Source organism: Protopterus annectens, chromosome 2.part2 (genome assembly GCF_019279795.1).
Source record: "Protopterus annectens isolate FY-2018-M chromosome 2.part2, PAN1.0, whole genome shotgun sequence".
Classification (NCBI taxonomy): domain Eukaryota; kingdom Metazoa; phylum Chordata; order Ceratodontiformes; family Protopteridae; genus Protopterus; species Protopterus annectens.
The window spans coordinates 661,086,633-661,110,402 of NC_056730.1; positions in this window are offsets into that span (position 1 = coordinate 661,086,633).

Below are 23,770 nucleotides of genomic sequence, written 5' to 3' on the forward strand. Positions count from 1 at the left end.
GAATACAGAATGTCAGACTACATTCAGTCAGTGGTACTAACAGCAATAATGCATCATGGCTAATAAGGTACATACACCTTTATGTGTACCCATAACAAATGCAAGCAGACAGCACCTTACACAGGATTTCATAGCTACACTGTACTATATTCACTCTATGCATCAGACCCATATTAGCATCTACTTGCATCGATGGCATGGATGACAGGGATGTGGCACAGGTATCATCGTATGCACAGGGTGTGTTGTGGTTTTGCCAGAGGCCTAGGCTGGGCCATACAGTTGACACCATATGAGTGGGTGTTTGGAGGGGTAACCTATAAATGGGCTATGCAGCGGTGCTGTGTGTGTCTGGAGGTGACCTGTCTGTGATACAGATGTGTGTGTGTGTGTGTGTGTGTGTGTGTGTGTGTGTGTGTGTGTGTGTGTGTGTGTGTGTGTGTGTGTGTGTGTATGTATACACACAGTCACGCCATGTGGCTGCCCTACACAGGGGAACCTTGGACAGCTGTGACTGTACATGGCTGGGTGTCCAGTTCACCATCTCCCACCATGGTCATGTGAACTGGTCCTGCCAGGGGTTTCACTGGTACCCCCAGGCCCAAGGCCAGATGCAGTACTGATTCCTGATGGTGACTGCTGTCTGCTGGATCCATGTCTCTGATGGGACTGGCCAGGACCATGTGCCCATGGCCTGCTCCATTGTGATGTGGACAGCAACCCCCCCCCCTTTGGTAGTGCTGTTGTCGCTGCCACTATGGGAGTATGAAGGTGCATGGCCCCGTAGACTCTCACATGATGTTGGTGCTGACCTACTTCCACGTGGCCAATACCCATCTCCCACCACATGCTCTAGCATAGACATGCCATGGTCGAGGATTGCCAAGGTCTCACCCCACCATTTATTCATGACCTCAGTATTTTGACGTGTGGCCTCAATGAGGTCATGTATGTTGCCACGTAAATCAGGAAGACTTGCATACAACACCCTGAGTATTTGTCTGGTGTTGCATTCATTACATGCCTGTGCATCCATGACAGCCTGAAACATGCATCTGGTGACACCTGCTGTGGCATTTGCAACAGTGGCTTGATGAGCAGCAGTCCTCCTGTGAGCACCCCTGTCCAACCACCTGTGTGGGACCTTGCCTGCAGTCTAGCTATGGCCAGTGTCTACAATCACACCTGCCATAGTCACCACACTAGTCTGTTCTATGCCATCACCTGCCAAATGTCCATCATCTGTGGCTGCTGGGGATGGGGCATGTGTGGGCATTGTGACTGTGTGTGGGGACATTGTAGATTACTATGGGATGCCAATCGATGGCACAGATTCAGCCCCTGACAACCCCTCCTGTGCCTGACTATGACCATCACCATTGTCAGAGTCTGCAGAGACACTGACATCAGATTCTGAGCGGGAGGGACCACGACCACCATGACCACCTGTAGGGGGAAGACAACATATGTAAATTAATACCTGCACTATAATGTTTGCTGTTACACACATGCACGCGCGCGCACACACACACACACACACACACACACACACACACACACACACACACACACACACACACACACACACATACAGGTGAGGTGGCAGACAGGCATTACACAGACCTCACAATAGCCAAATGGTGACATTCACAGCACAGTCAGACCACTACATACACACCCTGAATAGGCCCTCAACATCATGCATTGCAGCCCTTTCCACTTAATGTTACTACTTATATACACCTCTGTGATACATGAGTAGTATTAGTAGGTGATGGGCCTTCAAGTAGCACACACTGCACCCATGTACACATAATTGCTGTTCACCTGTATAGCACAGTGGCAACTCATACAGAACATACCTCTCAACTGTGCAGAGTGTCATTGAATGTCTACATGTGTGGCTCATATTTCTGGTCTGTTCATTATAAATGTTGTGTATATCTGACACATTACTAGGATGATATGATGACTGGTGTCACTAATTAATGACATATTTTGAGTTTCACACTTCAAAACATGCAGTACATGTATGTTACAACAGAACTGGTTACACTAACAACCTTCTACTCTTACAGTGGATATTATAAGTGTAGACATCCCTGTTAACATGCCAGGTTTGTCTGATATATAGTATGAGACCACAGAAATCATGTGATAACTTTTCCCACCTTTTATGTGACCTATAACCTGTGCAATCCAATTGAAGAACAAACACATTGGTTAGGGGTAACATGTAGAAGTTGAAATACATACAATAGGCTGGTTACATGACTGTGCACACCCTTAAACTTATACTTTGTTAAAGCACCTTTTGATTTCATAAAAGCTGTCAGTCCTCTTGGGAAGGTGTGTATCAGCATGGCATATCTCGACTTAGCAATATTTATACACTCTCCCTTGCATAAGCCCTCCAACTTTGTCAGATTGCAAGGGCATTTCTTCTGCATAGTCCTCTTCAGGGCACTCCACAGATTTTCTCTTTGATGTAGGTGTGGACTTTGGCTGGGCCATTCCAAAACATTGATAGTCTTCTGGTGAATACATCCTTTTTTGGATTTGGATGTACGGTTTGGGCCATTGTCATGTGGAAAGGTGTAATTCCTCTCCATCCACAGCTTTCTAACAGACACATGAAGATTTTGGGCCAAAAGGGACTGGTATTTGGAACTGTTCCTAATCCCATCCACCTTGGCTAAAGGCCCACTTCCAGCTTATGAACACCAACTGCAAAGCAGGACACTGCCATCACCATGCTTCACCATGGTATGGTGTTCTTTTGGTGATGCACATTGTTGTTACTGTGCCAAATAAACCTTTTGGTATTGTCGCCAAGAAGTGCAACTATGGTCTCATTACACTATAACACATATTCCCACATGCTTTTGGGAGACCTGGTGTATTTTTCTTGAGAAATTCGCCAGACCTGGATGTTGTTCTATGTGAGAAAAGGCTTTCATCTTCCAACCCTACCCCATAGGCCAGACATGTGGAGAATACAGGAGATTGTTGTCACATGTAGTGCACAAGTCGTACTTGCCAGAGATTCCTGCAACTCCTGTAGTGTTGCTGTAGGTCTTCTGGCAGCCTCCCTGACCAGTTTGGGTCTTGTCTTTTCCACACATTTGGAGGGTGTCCAGTTCATTGCAATGTCACTGTTGCCCCATATTTTCACCACCATTTGATGACTGTTTTCACTGCGCTCCATGGTATATGCAATGCTGTGGAAATGTGTGTGTACCCTTCTCTGGGCTGATACCTTTCACAAATGAGATCCCTTTGCTGCTTCATAAGCTGTATGTGAACTATGGCTGTTGCTGTAGCAGGCAACTGAGTAAATGTTAGGATAATCCTGGTAGGACAGCTGACTATTTGCTGTTAATCAAAGAGTCTCTGTAATTGATGGCAGGTGTACCCAAGAATATGTAATAATGTAATTATATCAAAAGCTGCTTCAACACAGTATTAGCTTCAGCCTGTGCACACTTATGCATCTAGCTTCTTGTAAGTTTTTATGTGTCATAATTGTTCCCCTAACATATTTGTTTGTTTTACAATTATATTGTAATGGTTAGAGGTCACATGAAAGGTTGGAAGGTTCAGAAATGTTTTATTGTGCTCTCATTTTTGTATATCACAAATACCTGGCATTCTAACAGGTGTGTGTACACCATTTATATGCACTGTATAACACTAATTTATAAAATATGTCCCTAGTTTTGGGCCTTTGTCCCCCCATTTTGTCAGTCTTTGTCCAGATTTCTTGCAATGACAGGTTGTGAGGTATGCTACAGATATGTGACATCTCTTGCAAATAGGCCCCTGTGATGACCACTGTGATGCAATACAGTTAACCCCACCACAAGTGAACATGCAGATATTGCAAAATGGCTGAGAGTAACAGGTGTATGCATGGTCACATGCATGACCTTAATATGCCTGGTGAACTGGTGAGCCACAACAGGAAAATCCCATACTCACCGGCTTCAGGCTGCTGTCCCACATCCAGACCAGAGGTACCTATGTAGTTGTGGGAGAGAGGTACTGTCAGCAGACTCACATCTGGCATTGGTACAAGATGAATGCTACTTTTCTGCACAGGCACAGTACAAGCTCTGATAGTACACAGTTTGCTGTCCTTCTCCACAGATGTGCACTTGTGTGCATTACAAAACACCACCCACAAATGCAGTTTGAACTGACATATGCATCTAGATACCCTATAGAAGACAGTATGACTACTACATGATTAAATTGATGCGCACTGTGGCCTTACCTGGATGCTCCTCGCCTGTTGTCTGGGTGCCACCCACCTCCAGGATTTGTGTTTTTTGTGTTGGCTGTTGTGTGGGGGCTGTCCTGGGGTTGGCAAGGAGCTTCTCTGTTGCCATAAGTGGGGCCTGTATGTCTGTACCTCCACTTGTAGCAGTACGGTCATTGGCCACAGCAGCAGCCCTTTGACAGGCATGACTTATCAGGTCAGTTGCCCAATGCTTAACTTGCTCATATGTGCAGCCATGGTGGCCCAAGGTCTTAACTATGTGGACAAGGTTGTCCCACAGGGCAGTCCGCTCCTGCAGATTTTGTCGGCTATGGCTGAACAGCACCGCATGGTGCTGGATAATGTCTTCGGTGATGGCTGCATTCTCATCTGCAGTATATGCTGGCTGACACTGCATGCCACCTGGAAGACATAAACAGGGAAACATATCACAGGACCTCAGACATTGCCCAGAGTTATTTACAGTGGCAGCACATCAATATTGCTTATCATTAGCCTCCACTTTACAACCACATCATACCCCTGTCATCTATTAGCACAGTATGAACCTGCATTGCACTCCTGATCCTGATGTGTCATGTTCCCCCCAATAAGGGCCAGTACATTGCATAAATCACCATTCATCATTCACGTTTGTGTAGAGGGATGACAGTGGCCATCTTCCTTGCAGATGGGATGTCAATGGTGCTCAGGCTTTGCTTGCATACAGTGTGTAATGGAGCTGGAAGCATATGCCTGAGTTCATGTAGGATACAGACAGGAATGTTATCAGGTCCCATGGAGACTTGCTTTTGTAGACTTTGATTAGGCAGTATGCACCTGCTCCCTGATGATGAGGGGAGGGGTGCAGGTGTTGTGCATATCCACCTATACTGATGGTGAGCCAGGGGGTGATGTTTGCAGCATGTTGGCTATAACTATGGTGTGTGTGTATGTGGTGTGATTGAACACCATTACAGGGTGTGTTGGGTTGTTGCCTCTGAGATTGCAGACATATGTGAAGACGGCCTTGTGACTGCTCTTGGTGGATGTGTCCAATTTGTACTCATAGTTAGCCTTACAGTAATCCACCTGTGACCTTATATTCTCATTCAGACAAAGGCTGACTTGCTGCCAAGTTGATGACTGCTCCTACCTTGCCCTTTACAGCCAATGTAGCAACCATTTATGTGGTTTGTGTATTGCTACTGTCCAGCAAAGGGGATTACTCTACCTTGGTGGAGGCAGGTTTTACAAGTAAAGTATTACTGAGTCCATACAGCTATGTAGGTGGTCATATAGCTGTTTGTAGTAGGATGGACACAAGATCATAACACAGTTGGACACCTCTCCAATTTCAACCTGAAAATCATGCTTATTCTAGTACCCATGTCTGTGTCAGGGCAATGCAACAACCAGTAGCTGTGGAAATCTAACTCTGTTGGATGCACAGAAACTACGGTTACACACGTGTACTGCATGTGCAGCTTATTTACCTGATGTTTTGCATTCAATGTCCATTGTTATGAAGCAGCCAGTTACACCTACTCATACATACATGTGCACAGGTAATACCTGATATAAATTTCTGTTCTATGTCAGTATGGCACACTGTATTTACACTCTTGCTGCTCAGTCATTCCTCTCAACCTGTTAGAGTAGGACATCTGGAGGACGCCACACATACACGGGGGGCAATGGGCCAAAATTAGTGACAATTTCTTAATAGTGCTGTAACACACTTAAGTCATTTGATAGCACAGTAGCCTTTGCATTCACAGACATACCCTGGAGGATGTCCAATACTCATATTGCAGGAAGAGAGGAGAAAGGCTAGGAGTGTGGTAGTGAGGGTAGGAACTTTTAATATTGGCAATATGACTGGTATGGGGGCAGAGCTAGCTGATATGGTTGACAGAAGGAAGGTTGATATATCGTGTGTGTGCAAGATACCAGATGGAAGGAGGGTAAGGCTAGGTGTATCGGAGGCAGATTTAAATTGTTCTATCCTGGTGTGGATGGGAGGAGAAATGGTGTAGGGGTTATCCTGAAGGAAATGTATGCCAAGAGTGTTTTTGGAGGTGAAGAGTGTCAGATAGAGTGATATTTATGAAGCTGGAAATTGATGGTGTAATGATAAATGCTGTTAGTGCATATGCTCCGCAAGATGGGGGAGCGATGGATGAGACAGAAAAATTTTGGAGTGAGTTGGATGAAGTGGTGACAACTGTACCCAAGGGTGATTGGAGAAGATCTCAATGGGCATGTAGGTGAAGGGAACAGAGGGGATGCAGAAGTGATGGGTAGGTATGGTGTTAAGCAAAGGAATGCAGAAGGTGAGATGGCAGTGGATTTTGCAAAAAGGATGGACATGGCTGTAGCGAATACATATTTTAACAAGACGGAGGAGCATAGGGTGACATACAAGAGTGGAGGAATATGCACACAGGTGGATTATATCCTATGCAGGAGGCCAGCTTGAAGGAGATTGGACACAGTAAAGTGGTGACAGGGGAAAATGTAATTAGGCAGCATAGAATGTTGGTCTGTGGGATGACATTGGTGATCAAGAAGAGGAGGAGTGTGAGGGCAGCACCAATGATCAAATGGTGGAAACTGAAAAAGGGTGATTGTGAGGTTGAGCTCAGGAAAGAGTTAAGACAGGCACTGGGTGGCAGTGAAGAGTTACTGAATATCTGGGTAACTACAGCAGAGCTAGTGAGGAAGACAACTAGAAAGGTGCTTGGTGTGACATCTGGACAGAGGAAGGAGGACAAGGAGACCTGGTCATGGAATGAGGAAGTACAGGAGAGTATACAGAGAAAGAAGTTGGCGAAGAAGAAGTGGGATTGTCAGACAGATGAAGAAGGTAGAGAGGAGTATAAGGAGATGAGGTGCATGGCAAAAAGAGAGGTGGCGAAGGCTAAGGATGAGGTGTATGAAGAGTTGCATGAAAGGTTGGACACTAAGGATGGAGAAAAGGACCTGTACCAATTGGCTAGACAGAGAGACAGAGCTATGAAGGATGTGCAGCAGATAGCAGTGATAAAGGATAATGAGGGAAATGTACTCACAAGTGAGGACAGTGTGTTGAGCAGATGAAAAGAGTACTTTGAGGGGATGATGAATGAAGAGAATGAGAGAGAGAGAGAGAAAGAAGGTTGGATGATGTGAATATGGTGAATCAGGAAGTGCAATGGATTAGCAAGGAGGAAGTAAGGATAGCTATGAAGAGGATAAAGAATGGAAAGGCTGTTCATCCAGATGACAGACCTGTGGAAGCATGGAGGTGTTTAGGAGAATGGCAGTGGAGTTTTTAACCAGATTGTTTAATGAAATCTTCCAAAGTGAAAGGATGCGTGAGAAGTGGAGAAAAAGTGTTTGGGTACTGATTATAAGAATAAGGGTGATGTGCATAGCTGTAGAAACTACAGAGGGATAACATTAATCAGTCCCAGCATGAAGTTATAGGAAAGAGTAGTGGAAGCTAGGTTAAGAAGGGAGGTGATAATTAGTGATCAGCAGTATGGTTTCATGCCAGGAAAGAGCACTACAGATGTGATGCTTGCTTCGAGAGTGTTGCTGGAGAAGTACAGACAAGGTCGGAAGGAGTTGCATTGTGTCTTTGTGGACTTAGGCAAAGCATATGACAGGGTGCCTAGAGAGGAGTTGTGGTATTGTATGAGGAAGTCAGGAGTGGCAGAGAAATATGTAAGAGTGCTACAGGATATGTACAAGGGTAGTGTGGCAGGGGTGAGTTCTGAGGTGGGAGTGACAGATGCATTTAAGTTGGAGGTGGGATTACATTAGGGAATCATCTCTGAGCCCTTTGTTATTTGCAGTGGTGATGGACAGGTTGACAGACAAGATCAGACAGGAGTCCCCGTTGACTATGATGTTCGCAGATGACATTGTGATCTGTAGTGAGAGTAGGAAACAGGTTGAGGAGACCCTGGAGAGGTGGAGATATGCTCCAGAGAGGGGAGGAATGAAGGTCAGCAGGACTAAGACAGAATACATGTGTGTGTGAATGGAAGGGAGGATAGAGTAATGGTGAGGATGCAGGAAGTAGAGTTTGCAAAGGTGGATGACTTTAAATACTTGGGGTCAACAGTTCAGAGTACTGATGAGTGTGGGGGAGAAGTGAAGAAGAGAGTACAGGCAGGATGGAGAGGGTGGAGAAGAGTGTCAGGAGTGATTTGTGTCAGACGAGTACCATTATGAGGGAAAGGGAAGGTCTACAAGAGGGTAGTGAGACCAGCTACGTTATATGGTTTGGAGACAGTGGCATTGACAAAAAGGCAGGAGTCAGAGCTGGACATGGCAGAGTTAAAGATGTTACAATTTGCACTGGGTGTGATGAGGGTGGACAGGATTAGGTATATATATATTAGAGGGTTAGTCCAGGTTGGACGGTTTGGAGACAAACCCAGAGAGGCAAGATTATGTTGGTTTGGACATGTGCTGTGGAGGGATGCTGAATATATTAGGAAAATAATGGTAAGTATGAAGCTGTCAGGTAACAGGAAAAGAGGAATGCCTAAGATAAGGTTTTTGGATGTGGTGAGAGAGGACATGCAGGTGGTTGGTGTGACAGAGCAAGATGCAGAGGACATGAAAAAATGGAGACAGATGATCCATTGTGGTGACCTCTAACAGGAGCAGCCAAAAGAAAGAGAAGAAGATCTTGTATTGTCAGTCTTCACAGGTTGCCAGTGATTTGCCAGACATAACATAACTCTATGAGTAAATGACTACAAATATGAGGCACACATATGGTCAGTGTGCATAACACTGGACAGTTGAATGGTATGAGCTCAGTGTATCACATGCAGTTCCACACACACATCTATGACAGTAGTTTACTATGCAAATGTCCTGTCTGGGTCTCTCACATTTTTGAGACAAATGTATATCATAGTTGTATTCACAATTAACATATGGATATCTACAATATCCCAGTAGCTAGCTTAGCAGTGTCACAGTCCGTATTGTTCAACACATACTCCAGTAGTACTCATATGTGAGCCACCCTTTCCTGGGGTGACTCAGGGGCCTGAGCTATGATCTATGTCACTGCAGACAGATGCAGATAGTATGGCCATAGAGTCTGATCAGCAATATATCAGTACAGCAAGTCTTGTTGAGACATATTTGTTGAACTTCCTATTTCCCATTATTACATACCCCCTACTGCATTCCATTACATGCTTACTTGTCTGACATACTTTTTTTCCAAGTATAGTTGGTTTGATTCTGATTTGTGTTGGTTTGTTTGTCTGTCTGTCTCTCTCTCTGTCTCTCCAAGATGTAGGGTATACATCTGTTTTGCATAGGCAGCAGCTTGCCTTTTGTAGGTAATGCTCATGAGCAGCTGATGGCCTGTGCACCAATTGGTGTCCCCTACTTGTTAATTGCATATAGAACAGCTGTGTTGTTATTCCTACAGCCAATGGCATAGCAACACACTACTATAATTGAGTACTTCATGTGTGGACATTGCCTTTTCCTTGCCTGTGAGGAGAACTTCATGGAGGTGTGTGAACAACAGCATTACAGAGAGTAGTTGCAAATACTTCTTACAATGAAAACTGTGCAGACAGCCCAAAAAATGGGGGAGAATGTTCCAGACATAGGGACAGTATTGCTGTTATACGGTTGAATTAATGCTAGTTTAACAGGGTTTGTATGGACATGGCTTTTCTGCGTGATTTTAAGTCTGACAGTTTTATGTGGTTGACATACCTCTCAACTGTAGGGCTATCCACAGAATGGCCAGAGTTTGGACTCTTATGCATGGTGTGTTCTTCAGACATTTTTTGTCTTTGGAAAATCAGTAGCATACTCTGGGGATTGCAGTCAGCAAATGGTATCATCCATTTGTGTTTCTGACTTCATATCCCTCAGAAAAGTTATGTTATAACAAACCCTTTTACACCAGCAACTGTCTCAGTTTATAACAGCAATATGTCAAATATACCCATGTTTTTGGGCCTATGTCCCCCAAGTATGTCAGGCTTTGTCCAGATGTCATGCAGTAAGAGGCTGATAGGTATGGTATATCATTGTTTAGTAGTGCCTTCATTCCTGATACCATCCCAGTGATGTATCAGAATGCCAGACATGTTATGTGCAAGAGGCCTTATATATGAGGACAAAGCCTGAACATTCTGTGGGACTCTGTACAGTTGATAGGTCTGTATATTTCTGGTGATTGTTAGACTGTCACAACTGTGTAGCAGTGTACTGTGTAAATGTTATTTGGCCTCTGTAGGGAGGGGGGTAGGTGTAAGTGTTATGGCTCCTTTTCTATCTGACTGTACATGCTGCTACAATTTCTGGTGGTCTATCAGCTGTATATGTTTGTAGGGGAAGACTGAGACATGACCTATACCATGGTCAGGTGTCATACTACATTGTGAATCGGGCCAGCCAAGCTAAACTAAGATTTTGTGCATACTTCTATTACCTAATTTCTCTACCTCCAGCTGTGCCCTACTGGACACGAAAGACCAACTTTATTCACCTACCTAACCCTGCTTGTGTAGCTCCTCACCTGGGTAACCAACGTACTCCCCTGGATTGAAAGCCAAGCTAAACTAAGATTTTGTGCATACTTCTATTACCTAATTTCTCTACCTCCAGCTGTGCCCTACTGGATGCCAAAGACAAACTTTATTCACCTACCTAACTCTGCTTGTGTAGCTCCTCACCTGGGTAACCAAAGTACCCCCCTGGATTGAAAGCCAAGCTAAACTAAGATTTTGTGCATACTTCTATTACCTAATTTCTCTACCTCCGGCTGTGCCCTACTGGACTCCAAAGACCAACTTTATTCACCTACCTAACCCTGCTTGTGTAGCTCCTCACCTGGGTAACCAAAGTACCCCCCTGGATTGAAAGCCAAGCTAAACTAAGATTTTGTGCATACTTCTATTACCTAATTTCTCTATCTCCAGCTGTGCCCTACTGGATGCCGAAGACCAACTTTATTCACCTACCTAACCCTGCTTGAGTAGCTCCTCACCTGGGTAACCAAAGTACCCCCCTGGATTGAAAGCCAAGCTAAACTAAGATTGTAAGTCAAATAATAATATTATATCTTCTCTTAAATGCATATGTTAGTGTTGTGATACTTGCTAAGTGTCCTATTTAAACTGCCATATCAGCCAGCAGCCATACCCCCCTCTGCTTGCCTTTCTTACACTCCCTTCACTCTTTCCCTAGTCATCCCAGCCTTTCCAGGATTTCTAACTGCCTTAAGCCTTTCCCTTCTAAATTACTTTTTCTTTCTTCTACTTTCACCCATCTACTGTAGTCTCCACTCTGTGTAATTACAGGTTTTGTCCACTAGATGGCTGTCTTCACCCACTTCTAATTTCACTCACTTTTCTACTATCCTCTCATTATAAACTATTTACTCCTAATTCACTCTTACTGCTCTGCCTTCCACTTACTATAGTCTTATAACCCTAGTATCTAGCCCTCTTCTTCTTCATCTCTAGCCCTATACAAGCCCTTACTCTCCCTCTGCTTCTTAGTTTTTTTCCTTTCCTTCACTCACTATCATTGCCTTTTTTCTTACATTCCCTTGGTCTTACCTTCTTCTATACTGATTGTTTTTTCTCCCTGCTATTACCTTCCTCTGGACCTGCCCCACTCTGTTCGCCCTGCGGGCTCACTCTGCTCCCCTCCCTACCCCCAATTCCCACCCAATCCAATGGTCCTAACCGTATACCTCTATAACCACTCCCCCTCCTATTATCAACCTATCTCTTTCCTCCTTAACTTACCAACCACACCCCCTAATTTACAACTCCTTAATTAAACTAATTACCTTCCTTGGCCTACTCCCTCTCATCCCTACAATCCACCCTGTACTGATTAGTTTCTATAGCACTCTCTCTTCTAAACTTTCTCAGCCTACTCCCCTCACCTCCCTACATCTCATCCTGTACGGATTTTTCTTTACAGCACTCTCTCTCACAATCAATTTTATTTACTTAATTAGACACTTCCTCCCTACTCAACCTCTTATAACAATCTCTCCTTTTACTTACTACACTCCCTCCAACAACCTACTCTCACCACTTACCTACACATCCCTATGGCCCCAACACACAAGTCTATACTCACAAACATCCTACTCTTGACTGCAACTCTTGCTTCTCTTACTATACCATACACTCTCTCCTTCTTTGAACATTCTTCTCTTCATGAACAACACCACCGCTACCATCAAACTCTACCATCTTCTTTCTTCTACTCCCTCAACCACAGTAATGTAACCTCCACCTCTATCTATATATTACCAAAATATCATAGAGCTACCCATCTTACTTACTCCCTTATGAAAAAAAACTCAAATAATTATGACAAATTCCTTAAATTTGTACTATATCCTCATCTACACCCCCTATTAGATGGTGATATTCACCCAAACCCTGGCCCTATTACTGATAATGCCAATAACCTACATAACCAATCATTGACTGTTATCACTACCTTAACTAAATCACCTAACTCCATCCTGATAGCTCACCTTAACATTCAAAGCATAAACAATAAAATAACCCACCTACATGCTCTCTTAGATGTGCACTTATTTGATATTCTCTGTATTACAGAGACATGGCTAAAGCCCTCAACTCTGGACCAGGAGATTACCCCTCCTGGTTATAATATCCTAAGATGTGACCATAAAACCAAAAAGGGTGGAAGTATAGCCATTTTATACAAATCTAAACTCCAAGTATCACCCTTCAATATACTCCTACCACCAAACACCAATTCAGAAACCCTTACTGCCAAACTGCAAATCAACAACTCCAAATCTATTTATCTAATTTGCACATATCTCCCCCCTGGAAATAATACCAATACTCTTGAAAACATACTTAGTTACCTCTCTACCCATCTACCTCAGGAGACCATAGTATTAGGTGACTTTAATATAGACTGGGTTACCTGCAGTTCCCCTAATCCAACTAACCACATAAATCTTTATGGATTCTCACAAATTATCACCACTCCTACTAGAATCCATAAGCCAAGCAGTAAGGAAACCAACCTAGACTGGATCCTTATCAACAGCCACCTCGATACCTATAAACCAGGAACCCTTCCTGATGATATCAGTGACCACATGCTAACCTACATTATTAAACAAAGAGTCCATATCCCAACTACTAACAACTTTAAAACCTCTCGCTCCAACAATGTTTTTAATCCAGAGAGCTTCCTAAATGAACTGAAAGCATGTGACTGGTTATCAATGTCTCATCTTCAACTTGATGAAGCAGTGACCTATTTTAACACTAAATTTCTTCAAATCTTGGATTACCATGCCCCCTGTCGCTCTTCATGAATTAGAACCAAAATTGGCCCCTGGCTCACAAAACAAACTAGGCAAAACATCCTCCTTAGAAATAAAACCTGTGCTAAATGGAGAGCCCCCAAATGTCCATCGGATCACCTTTACTTTAAACAGTTAAGAAATGCCACCAAGAAAGATATTCTTAGAGACAAAAAAGAGTATTACCTTCATCTCCAACAAACCCATCCACAAAATCCACAAAAATTCTGGTCAAGTAAAAAACAAACTTCTTCAGCCAGGACACTCTTCAACTCCTGCCCCAGCAGGATTCAACCATAATAACTCCAACCAGATTCCCGACACCTTTAATATCTACTTTACTGAAGCCATTCAAACCCTATCCAATACTCTGCCACCAATGACCACTTCACCATTAAATTCCACTAAGACTACTTCTCCCACCTTTCAAATACAACCTGTACCTACATCCCTAATCTGTAACCTCCTTCAAAAACTAAAACCTTGCACCCCATCTGCTGACTGTCTGCCAGCTGAATACCTGCAAATTGCAGTAAAAGCCATAGCCTATCCCATCCCCATCCTTATAAATAAAACTATTTTAGAAAGCAAAATTCCTGCCATATGAAAAGTATACCACATCATCCCATTACATAAAGGTGGGTCATCTACTGAACTATCCAACTTTTGGCCTATTGCCTTACTCTCTCCCTGTTCTATGCTTCTGTGATATATACCTATCTAAGAACAACCTTACCAAACTTTCCACCAGTTATAATAATATAGCCAGATTTGCCACTGGTACCCCATTTAGAACTCATCACTGTCTCAACCTCAAACAACTGGGATGGCTAGAACTGCAAAACCAACTACTTTCTCAACAACTAGTTATCACACAAAATATCCTTTATCACCCTAACAATACCCCTATCCTCACTAATCTGATTACACCATACAAAAATCTTGAAACACTACGCTCAGCTAATAAGCTCCTTGTTGCCACTACTAAGTCAAAAAACAAAGATGGGGACTCACTTTTCTGTAACACAGTAGGTAAAAACTGGAACCAGCTTCCTACTGAACTATCCACCCTTGCTTCAACTTTCCTATTTAAAAAACATCTTAAAGAACATCTTAAATCTCATTGGCTTTGTCCATGCTCTAACCCTGACTGACATCTTATTTCCCCTTCTTGCTCTCTCTACACTTCTCTTCCATACTATTCTTTGATGCTTACTTCGTAATATAAAAAAAAAATGTTGTTTATTTCTCTGTTATTAGATATTAAGTTCAACCTACTAAATGACTTATTACTATTTTGTTCTTACCAACATAGCCAATGTACTGTAACTTACTTGACTAATACTATATATTGTATTATTTGGCACTGCTAGTGCTTGGAGCTTTTCTCCCCGGGCCTCTACTGAAAATGGACATATATCCAGTTAGACTAGCCCGGTCAACAAATGTAAAATAAAATAAAATAAATAAAATATATATATATATATATATATATATATATATATATATATATATATATATATATATACACACACACACACACACATATATATATATATATATATATATATATATATATATATATATATTTATGTGTGTGTGTGTGTGTGTGTACATAGATATATGTATATATTTTATATGTATATATATATATATATATATATATATATATATATATATATATATATATATATATTATGTATATATTTCCATATATTTATGCTTCTCCATACATACATACATGTGTATATGTATATATCCAAAACCTGACTGATTCTACAGAATCTTTTCCCTTCTGTTGAATGACTCTACTGCATGATATGTTTGAAACAGCATTGGAAATCCCTACAGCTCAAATGGTGTAGTGGTTTGTTCTGACTATGGTGTACAGGGCCCTGGGTTTGAGAGTTGGCAGGGCTGATTATTTTGTTGCTAGCCATAACAGTGGCTGATGAAGACAGAGTGAATAAAGCAGTTTTAAGTGACTTTAAGTGGGTTTGCATGGGTTTGCGTGATGCTTAATCTGTGTTGGCTTCACTTAGCATCGTGCAAACTCGCTTACTCCTGCTTACACATACGCTAATTTCTTTAAAAGAAAAGAAAAAGGGGTGATAGGAAAGTGGTGAAAAAGGGGCACGCAGAGGAAAAAACAATTTGAATGATAACTAGGGATGTGCAAGACAGGTGTAGGGAAGGTCCATAGCTGTCCATTTCATATACAGCAACACCTGTGCATTTGTACAGAATTTGGAGGTGAATTTGGACACTCAAACCCCAGAGGGAGGAGTGAGGACAACAGAAATGTGTTGTCAAGCCAGTTGGACCAGACTAAATGTGTCCAGTGGACACATGTGTGAAATGGACAGCTATGTATGGGGCAATATTTTTTAGGGGGACAGATGCCCTTTTCTTTTTTTTAAGGTGAGAGTGAGATGTTGGGGAAGGAGTTTAGGTATGTCTGTGGAGGTAGGTCGGGTATGGAGACAGACAAGACAGTAGACAGGGGCAGTATATGACACATGAGGGGGTAAACACATTTGACGGGAACGGTCATTGGGAATCCGAAGCCCATGGGCTTCCATATGGTTACAGTGGACTGAGATCCTCACCCATGGGCAGTCACCACTGCACCTTCATGGCCTCAAAGGTGCTGGGGGCTGGACAGGAGGGGTGTCCTGCCCCTCGAGGTGTGTCAGGTGACCCTCAATCTGGCACAGCTGCTCTCCAAATTCAGATTGAAGGGTGCTGCACACCAAACCCCAGACCTAACTGTGGGTGACAGCCTCCTGTCCACACCTACTCCCGGGGGGACAGGCCTCATCCCCTGCAGCATTTCCATCTGAAGGTGGTGCAAGACCAGCAGACAAAGGAGATCCAGGTTGGGTCCCAGACATACTGGGGCCTGGTGCCAGGGCCAGATGAAGTTGGACAGGTGGATCCACTGGGATCTGCCTTCCCAAACATGCTATGGTGTTGAAGTTTTACAAAATATGTTGGTTAGTCATGAACAACACATTTCAAGATTAGTTATAACAGCATGCATGGGTGTTCCAATTAACCCCATAAAACAGATTTGAAACAATTGCATAGCAAACAGAACACATACATAAATGGAACAACAGTATGCATCATAACAGCATGCGAGTAATACTGATGGCAACAGGCCAATAACAATGGTATTTGAACAAGGTATGTTAACATGCAAGCAATCAAACATATTAACAATAATATAACACAAGTCCCAACATTAGGGTTGGAGCACACCATACCCATAGTATATGAGTAATAATTATTGATGCAGATGAGGGGTGGGGGGAGAGACAAAAAGTCCATTAACAACTGTTTATGCTTCTATTTTCTATAACAGTACTGCTCAATACTCTATGGGTCTGCCCTCACTATACATCTACCTATGCCCATAGCTTCTGTAGTACAAACATACCTATTAAACTGTCAGCCTGGAATGGTATGAGGCAAACTGTGACAACTCTGGGTACATGACTAGAGGGGACTCGTGCATGACAGGGTTACATATCTGGCACAGGAGGGGTACCCTAAACAGCTGTTATGTGAGTGTGCTACTGGCATACATCAACTGGTTTCCTATCTGTGTCCAGGATTATTTGCAGCAGTGACCACCTGTAGTGACAGCGTGACACTTGAGAGACATGTATTGGGAATATACCTCTCAACTTCTTAGAGCATGACATCTGGACAAAGCCATACATGAGTGGGACAAAGGCCCATAAATATGGACAATTTGTAGATATTGCTCTTACAAACTTAGAAAGTTGATAAAATAACAGGTTTTGCATTTGCATGGCTTTTCTGATGGATATGACGTCTGACACTTCCATGTCTATCATTATTTTCTAACTTCAGTCTATGATGGCTTGCCACTGATTTGCCATGGCACCACTACTTTATGTAAAACGGATCAAAAATCTAAGACAAATATCTAGACATTCAGTGAATATATGTACAGTTGAGAGGTATGAGTCAGGAAGAGTGCATATTGTATGTACCTACCTGCTGTTATTTGCAGGTATGTGGTAGGACAATTGAACAGTTGTACACAGTTTATTAGTATACCCTTCATACAGCTACTGGCAACATTAACTTACCTGTAAAACCTGTGGGGAAAATATCTGTTAGCATTACCTGACTGTTTTTACATTTATCCCTGATTCCATGAGTATAGATGTGCACACATATTAGTACCACTCCCTGGATTTAAACTGTGTCTGGGTGTGCAAAATTAACAACTAAGCTATTTTTCATCACACTGAGCTACTGGGAAACTGCTGTTTCTTGTTTCACTGGTTTCTACTTAATAGTCTCTTGGTTAGACAGTCTGAACTTGTAATCCAGTGATGCATGTATGATAGATAGTTATTGTCCTGTGCATTACTCTTTTGGATAACTACAATCAGGAAAGCAAAGGTTAACACAAGGCAATGCTGCATGGAATACACTTTGATACTTTACATATTACAATTCAGGGTTCAGAGCTTAGTGCAGTATATATTTCACATTTCATTTATATCTTGTTTTACAGTTACACCATCTACAGTTTCTCCTAACAGCTTGTTCACAGAGGAACTTCAGTTAATGTATGCTGTCACAGCTATATTTGCTGTGAAGAACCTGTATACATTCTATATATGTCTACAACAACATACCAGAATAAACACATCAGTTTTTTAAGGGTCTTTATTGTACTTCAAGATTCGTCAGTCAAACCTTTTTATTTATTCAGTTCACACAGTAACAGTACACCTACTAGCAGTAAGCAATGTTCTCCATATTAGCTATTTTAACAATATACTGCAAAATAGATTTGTACTCACCAGCCTGTTGGTGCAGCCTCAGCAGTCTGTCACTGTGGGCTTCAACGTTCACAGCCCTCTCTGCTGCAGCTGTAAGGGAGAAAAACATACATTATGCATATCTGTCTATCACATTCTCAGGCTAGTATTTGCTACAAACTACTTGATAGTGATACTTACACACTACTGGAGCATTCCGGTCCCATCCATCTTGGATCCACTGGTCCAAGAGTGACCCCCTCCTATGCTTTAGGTCGACATAGTGGTGTCGTACCTGCTCAACAGTCTGTGGGATGCCAGTAGCACTGGTGAGGTCATGTGTGAGATGGTCCCAGGCCTCTGCTTTGTATTGGGAGCCCTGGTACTGGCCCTGCAGCAGTCTCTCCTAATGTTTTTTTATTAGGAGTCCAGCCATAACCCTGGACTCCTGAATCCTCCAGCATTGCACCTGGAATCACACTCCCTCTCCTACATCAGCCATTGTATCTGCACAGATGGAGTATAACAGATTATGGCTGTATTCCCACCTGTTCCATTTAAATAGTGTGATATTCCCACCCTTTGCTGTCATTGGACCATTTTGAAAAGGTGAAGGTCTGCTAAGTAGTGCGCAAACATGCTGAACCAGTTTTAACTCTGCTTAAAGAGGAAGTTGTTGAGCAGTGTTTAACAGAGCTCAAATCCACTTAGCTGAGCTACCTGCTTCTTAGCATTCATGTCTTAGCAATGGTTACACCTCCTAAGCATAGCTGAGCATTGCTAACCATTGCTCACTTTTCATTTATTAAATATATTAAAATACTGACTTTATTTATTATGTGCATATGATTTAGTTTACATGACATCCCTCTACATGCTTTCTTTACATTGGCAAGGGGTGTGACTATACTGTATGGGATACTTGTGTATACATGGGTGGTTTCACATGTTATATGCACTCACACTTCCATTTTACTCCAGCTACACTACCATGATTGACAAAAACAGTAACATCATTTAAGTTTAAAAAAATGATTTTAACCCTGCTTTCCCATATAAAAATAACTTGCCTCTTAAACCATGAACACCTGCATGTATAGCCAGGACTCTAACCACTACACTATCTCAGCTTGGGAATTTCAGCTGTATATGTGTAGTTATCTCCTATGGGTTGTTTAAGCTGTGGTAAGCAGAGACCCATAATGTGCACACCCGCTTAGCTATGCTTAAACATTCCTTAGCCTAGAAAATAAAAACTATAATATTATTATTATATTCTTATGTTATATAGTGAGTATTGTGGTGTTCTGACAAGTCATTGAGGACTTCAGTCATGAAATAATGGCATATATTTGGCTTTCAGGCTTCTATCCTTCAGAGATTCATGCTAATACATATCTTGTTTTCTATCAACTTTCTAGGTTTGTGAGGGCAATATTTAAGTGTTGTCCCTATTTTTAGGTTTTTGTCCCCCCATTATTTGTGCCTTTGTCCAAATGGATTGCTGTCAGGAAATATTGGCATACATTTGACTTTCAGACTTTTATCCTTCGGAAATTCATGCTAAGGCACGACCTGTTTTCTATCAACTTTCTAAGTTGGTGAGGGCAATATGTAGGACAGGTCCATTTTCATGGCTTTATCCCCCATTATTTGTGCCTTTGTACACATTTCCTGCTTTAGTAGTTGCGGAGGTGTCATACGGCACTTTTACAATGCAGGAGGTGTGTCACAAAACCTGTCACACACTGCTTGCATTGCTTTCCTGCTGCCATATGTATTTCAGTGTCTGCAGACATTGAAATGATCATTTATTTCATTTCAGTGTCCGCGGACACTGAAATACTGGCATAATATTAGAGAAATTCTTTAATATTATGCAGGATCATGATTAGAAAGTGCTGTAAGGCACTTTCTGAGTGCATGGGGCATGTTCAATGTCCGTGCACTACTTGAACATGCCTCCTGAATTCGTTCACAGTTCGTGTCTGTGTAGCTTAAACAGCAGCACACCTTCATGAATATGCAAGGTGCACTGCTGTGGCTACATGGGCACAAACCACTCCATGCAGGAATAGCCCTATTCCTGCATGGAGTTTATTGAATCCCAGGGTTTGTGTTACACACTGTAGAGGACCCTTTGAACCTATATAAAAAGACAAGTAAATTATTGGGTTAGATAACCTGAAAAAGAAACAGAAAAATCATATAAATCTTCTGAAGCCTTGGAAAGAAAATGAAGTACCTTTAATAAGCATATTTGCAGAGGAAGTTGAGGCCTTCATAGCTCATCCTGAACTTCTGGATCCAGAATAGATGAGACAGTCCAGTGATAAGACATTTAATAAATTTTTCAACCAAGGAATAAGGATATAGTTTCAGAGTTACCTGGTAGAACAAGTTTAATCCAGCAAAACACTGAAACTGCCGGGTAAGAAGCTGAATTTGAAGCCCCACAGACTACCAGACTCTCAATGACAAACAATTAAGAAATGGGTACAGAAACTGCTCAAACTTGGGGTCCCAGACAATTCTCAAAGTGAGTGAAATAACCCCATTGTACTGGTCAGTCAGCTGGATGGTTTTGTAATGGTTTCAGTGGGTTGAGTGGTATTTCTAAATTTGAATTCTATTCTATTCCCTGAGTGACTGAGATTGTTGAAAGACTGAAAAAGGCTAGGTTTCTGTCACTTCTGGATCTAACCAAAGATCACTGACAAATTTCCACAACCAAAGAAAGATGCCAGCAGCTTGGATAAATGGCCTGTTAGTAAAACCGAATATTAGAACTATAACCACAAAAAAATAAATATGAATGAGCCGATACACGGTCAGGGTAAAATCTTTATTAACAACTGTTTGGTAAGCACTTTCACAAGGACACTCCTTGCTTCTTCAGACCATTGACAAATTCCATCAGCCCCAGCAGAAGATATGGACAATTGCATTCTGAACCACAGTGGGTCTCTTCCATTATATAGACCTTCCTTTGGTTTTCCATGAACTACCTGGAATGTTATAGAGGCTGGAAGATAGATTTTTTTGACTACATACCAGGTATGCAGCAGCTGACTTGGAAGATGATGTGATATTCTCTGAAGACTTAGAAAACCATCTCACAAAAGTTCAAGCTGTACAAAATTCTCTACACCAAGCTGGATTAACTACCATCCCAACTATCTGTAAATCAGACACATAAATGCCCACTATTTGGGAATGAAAAAAGTTAAGGACTGGTGAAATCCCAGTCTGAAAAAGTTGAGGCAGTCAAAAACTGACTCCCATCTCCTAGTAACAAAAATCAAAGCTTTCTTGGGTCTAACTAATATAGGGAGTTTATTCTGAACTTCACTACCAATTCTGTGTATTTCAACTAACTAAACTAATGGTTAGGCCCTTGTGATGTCACATAGGCAGCAGCAGAGGAGGTCTTTCGATGACTAAAGTATATGCTCTGCACTGATTCACTTTTAATGACACCTGATTCCTCTAAGTCACTCAATCCACTACTATCTAAACATTTTTCAGAATTTTGTACCAAAATTATTCTAATTATGTATAATTAACTTACATAACTTGGACAAGCTTCCTTTGTAGGTCAGTTTACGCCCATGATAACATTCATATATTAATATAATGGGGAATAGTGTTCTATTCCTCTTCACTCATATTATTTATTTATATATTTATATTCATATCATGCTTTTCGGCCCCAAAACCCGGACCGAACCACAAAAGGAGGGGGAGTTTCCATATTTATCAAGGATATCCACACCTCCAGGTTAGTGGCATTGCACGAAGTATCGGAGACCATCCATGTTCAACTGACAGTGGGCAAGACTGCTTTTCAGTTTATAGCATCCTACAGACCACCCTCTCAAAGTCAGGAATCCCACTCAGCTTTCCTGAAAACATTGGAGAACATGAAGATCTCTCCGAACACCATTATATTGGGCGACTTCAACTACCCAAACATAGACTGGGAGCATTACTCAAGCCCCAGCACCTTAGCCCAAAGGTTCCTGGAATTTATAAACTCAAATGCTATGGAACAACTAGTCACCACTCCCACAAGAGGGGAAAACCTACTAGACCTGATCATTACCAACATGGGGACTCTATGCTCCATACCAGAAGTATATCCCTCATTGGTAAGATCAGACCATAAATTAATTTCAATGGATATCCACATCCCGACCCCACTCCCAGCCCAGAAAACCACAGTGAAAAACTTCTCAAAAGCAAACTTCACACTTCTCAAAACTGAAGTGGAATCCTTCAAGGCCCCAGGGCCAGTAGAAACTACGGCCCAAACTGCAGAATCCTATATAAACGCATTCTACGGACATCTCCAGGAATGCATGGGTCATGCTATCCCAAACAAAATCAAGACCCAATCATCCAAAGGCAGGCGTCCAGTCTGGTGGACCCCAGCCATAAATAAACTGTACAACAGAAGGAGGAAGCTACTACATGATAGAGCAAAATCCCTAAAAGGGAAGGCATCTCTGATCAGTACTAGCAAAAAATTATGATCCCTCATAAAATCCTCCAAGGCCAGCTTCGAGAGAAAAATTGCACAGGACACTAAAGACAATCATAAGGCTTTTTTCAGTTATGTTAGGATCCTGGGATGCAACTCCCAGACTTGTTCTGAGCTGATTCTAAACGACAAAATATACACTGAACCCACAGACATCGCCAATATCCTGGCAGACAGGTTCAGTGCAAACTTCTCCACCACCCCCCCCCCAAAAGAGCAAGTATCTATCCCGGCAGAGTGCAGCCTCCCAAACATCTCTGATGCTCAGGTGAAGGCCGCCCTCTCCAAAGCAAAAAACACTGCTTCCATGGGACCATATGGCGTCCCGGGTTGCGTCCTACATGAACTCCAAGAAGAACTAATCCCTCAAGTAAAACTGCTGTACAATCTCAGCCTCACTACAGGATATGTGCCCAAAGAATGGCATACAGCAACAGTGGTCCAACTCCACAAAGGTGGCACCTCTATGGACCCTGGAAACTATCGCCCCATAAGCCTGACTAGCCTAGTCTGCAAGGCTATGGAGAGGATCATCATGGAACTCATAAACAAAGACATTGGGGACCTACAGACACTAGATCGTACCCAATTTGGCTTTGTCAAGGGCAGATCCTGCCTTCTGAACCTGGTCGACTTCTTCAAAACAGTCACCAAGGCCATAGATGAAGGGAAGGTAGTCCACACAGCCTATCTGGACCTCGCAAAGGCATTTGACACAATACCCCACTCGGGCATCATAGATAAGCTATCCAGCCTAAATATAAACCCCTATGTCAGAAGATGGGTCACAAACTGGCTCAAAG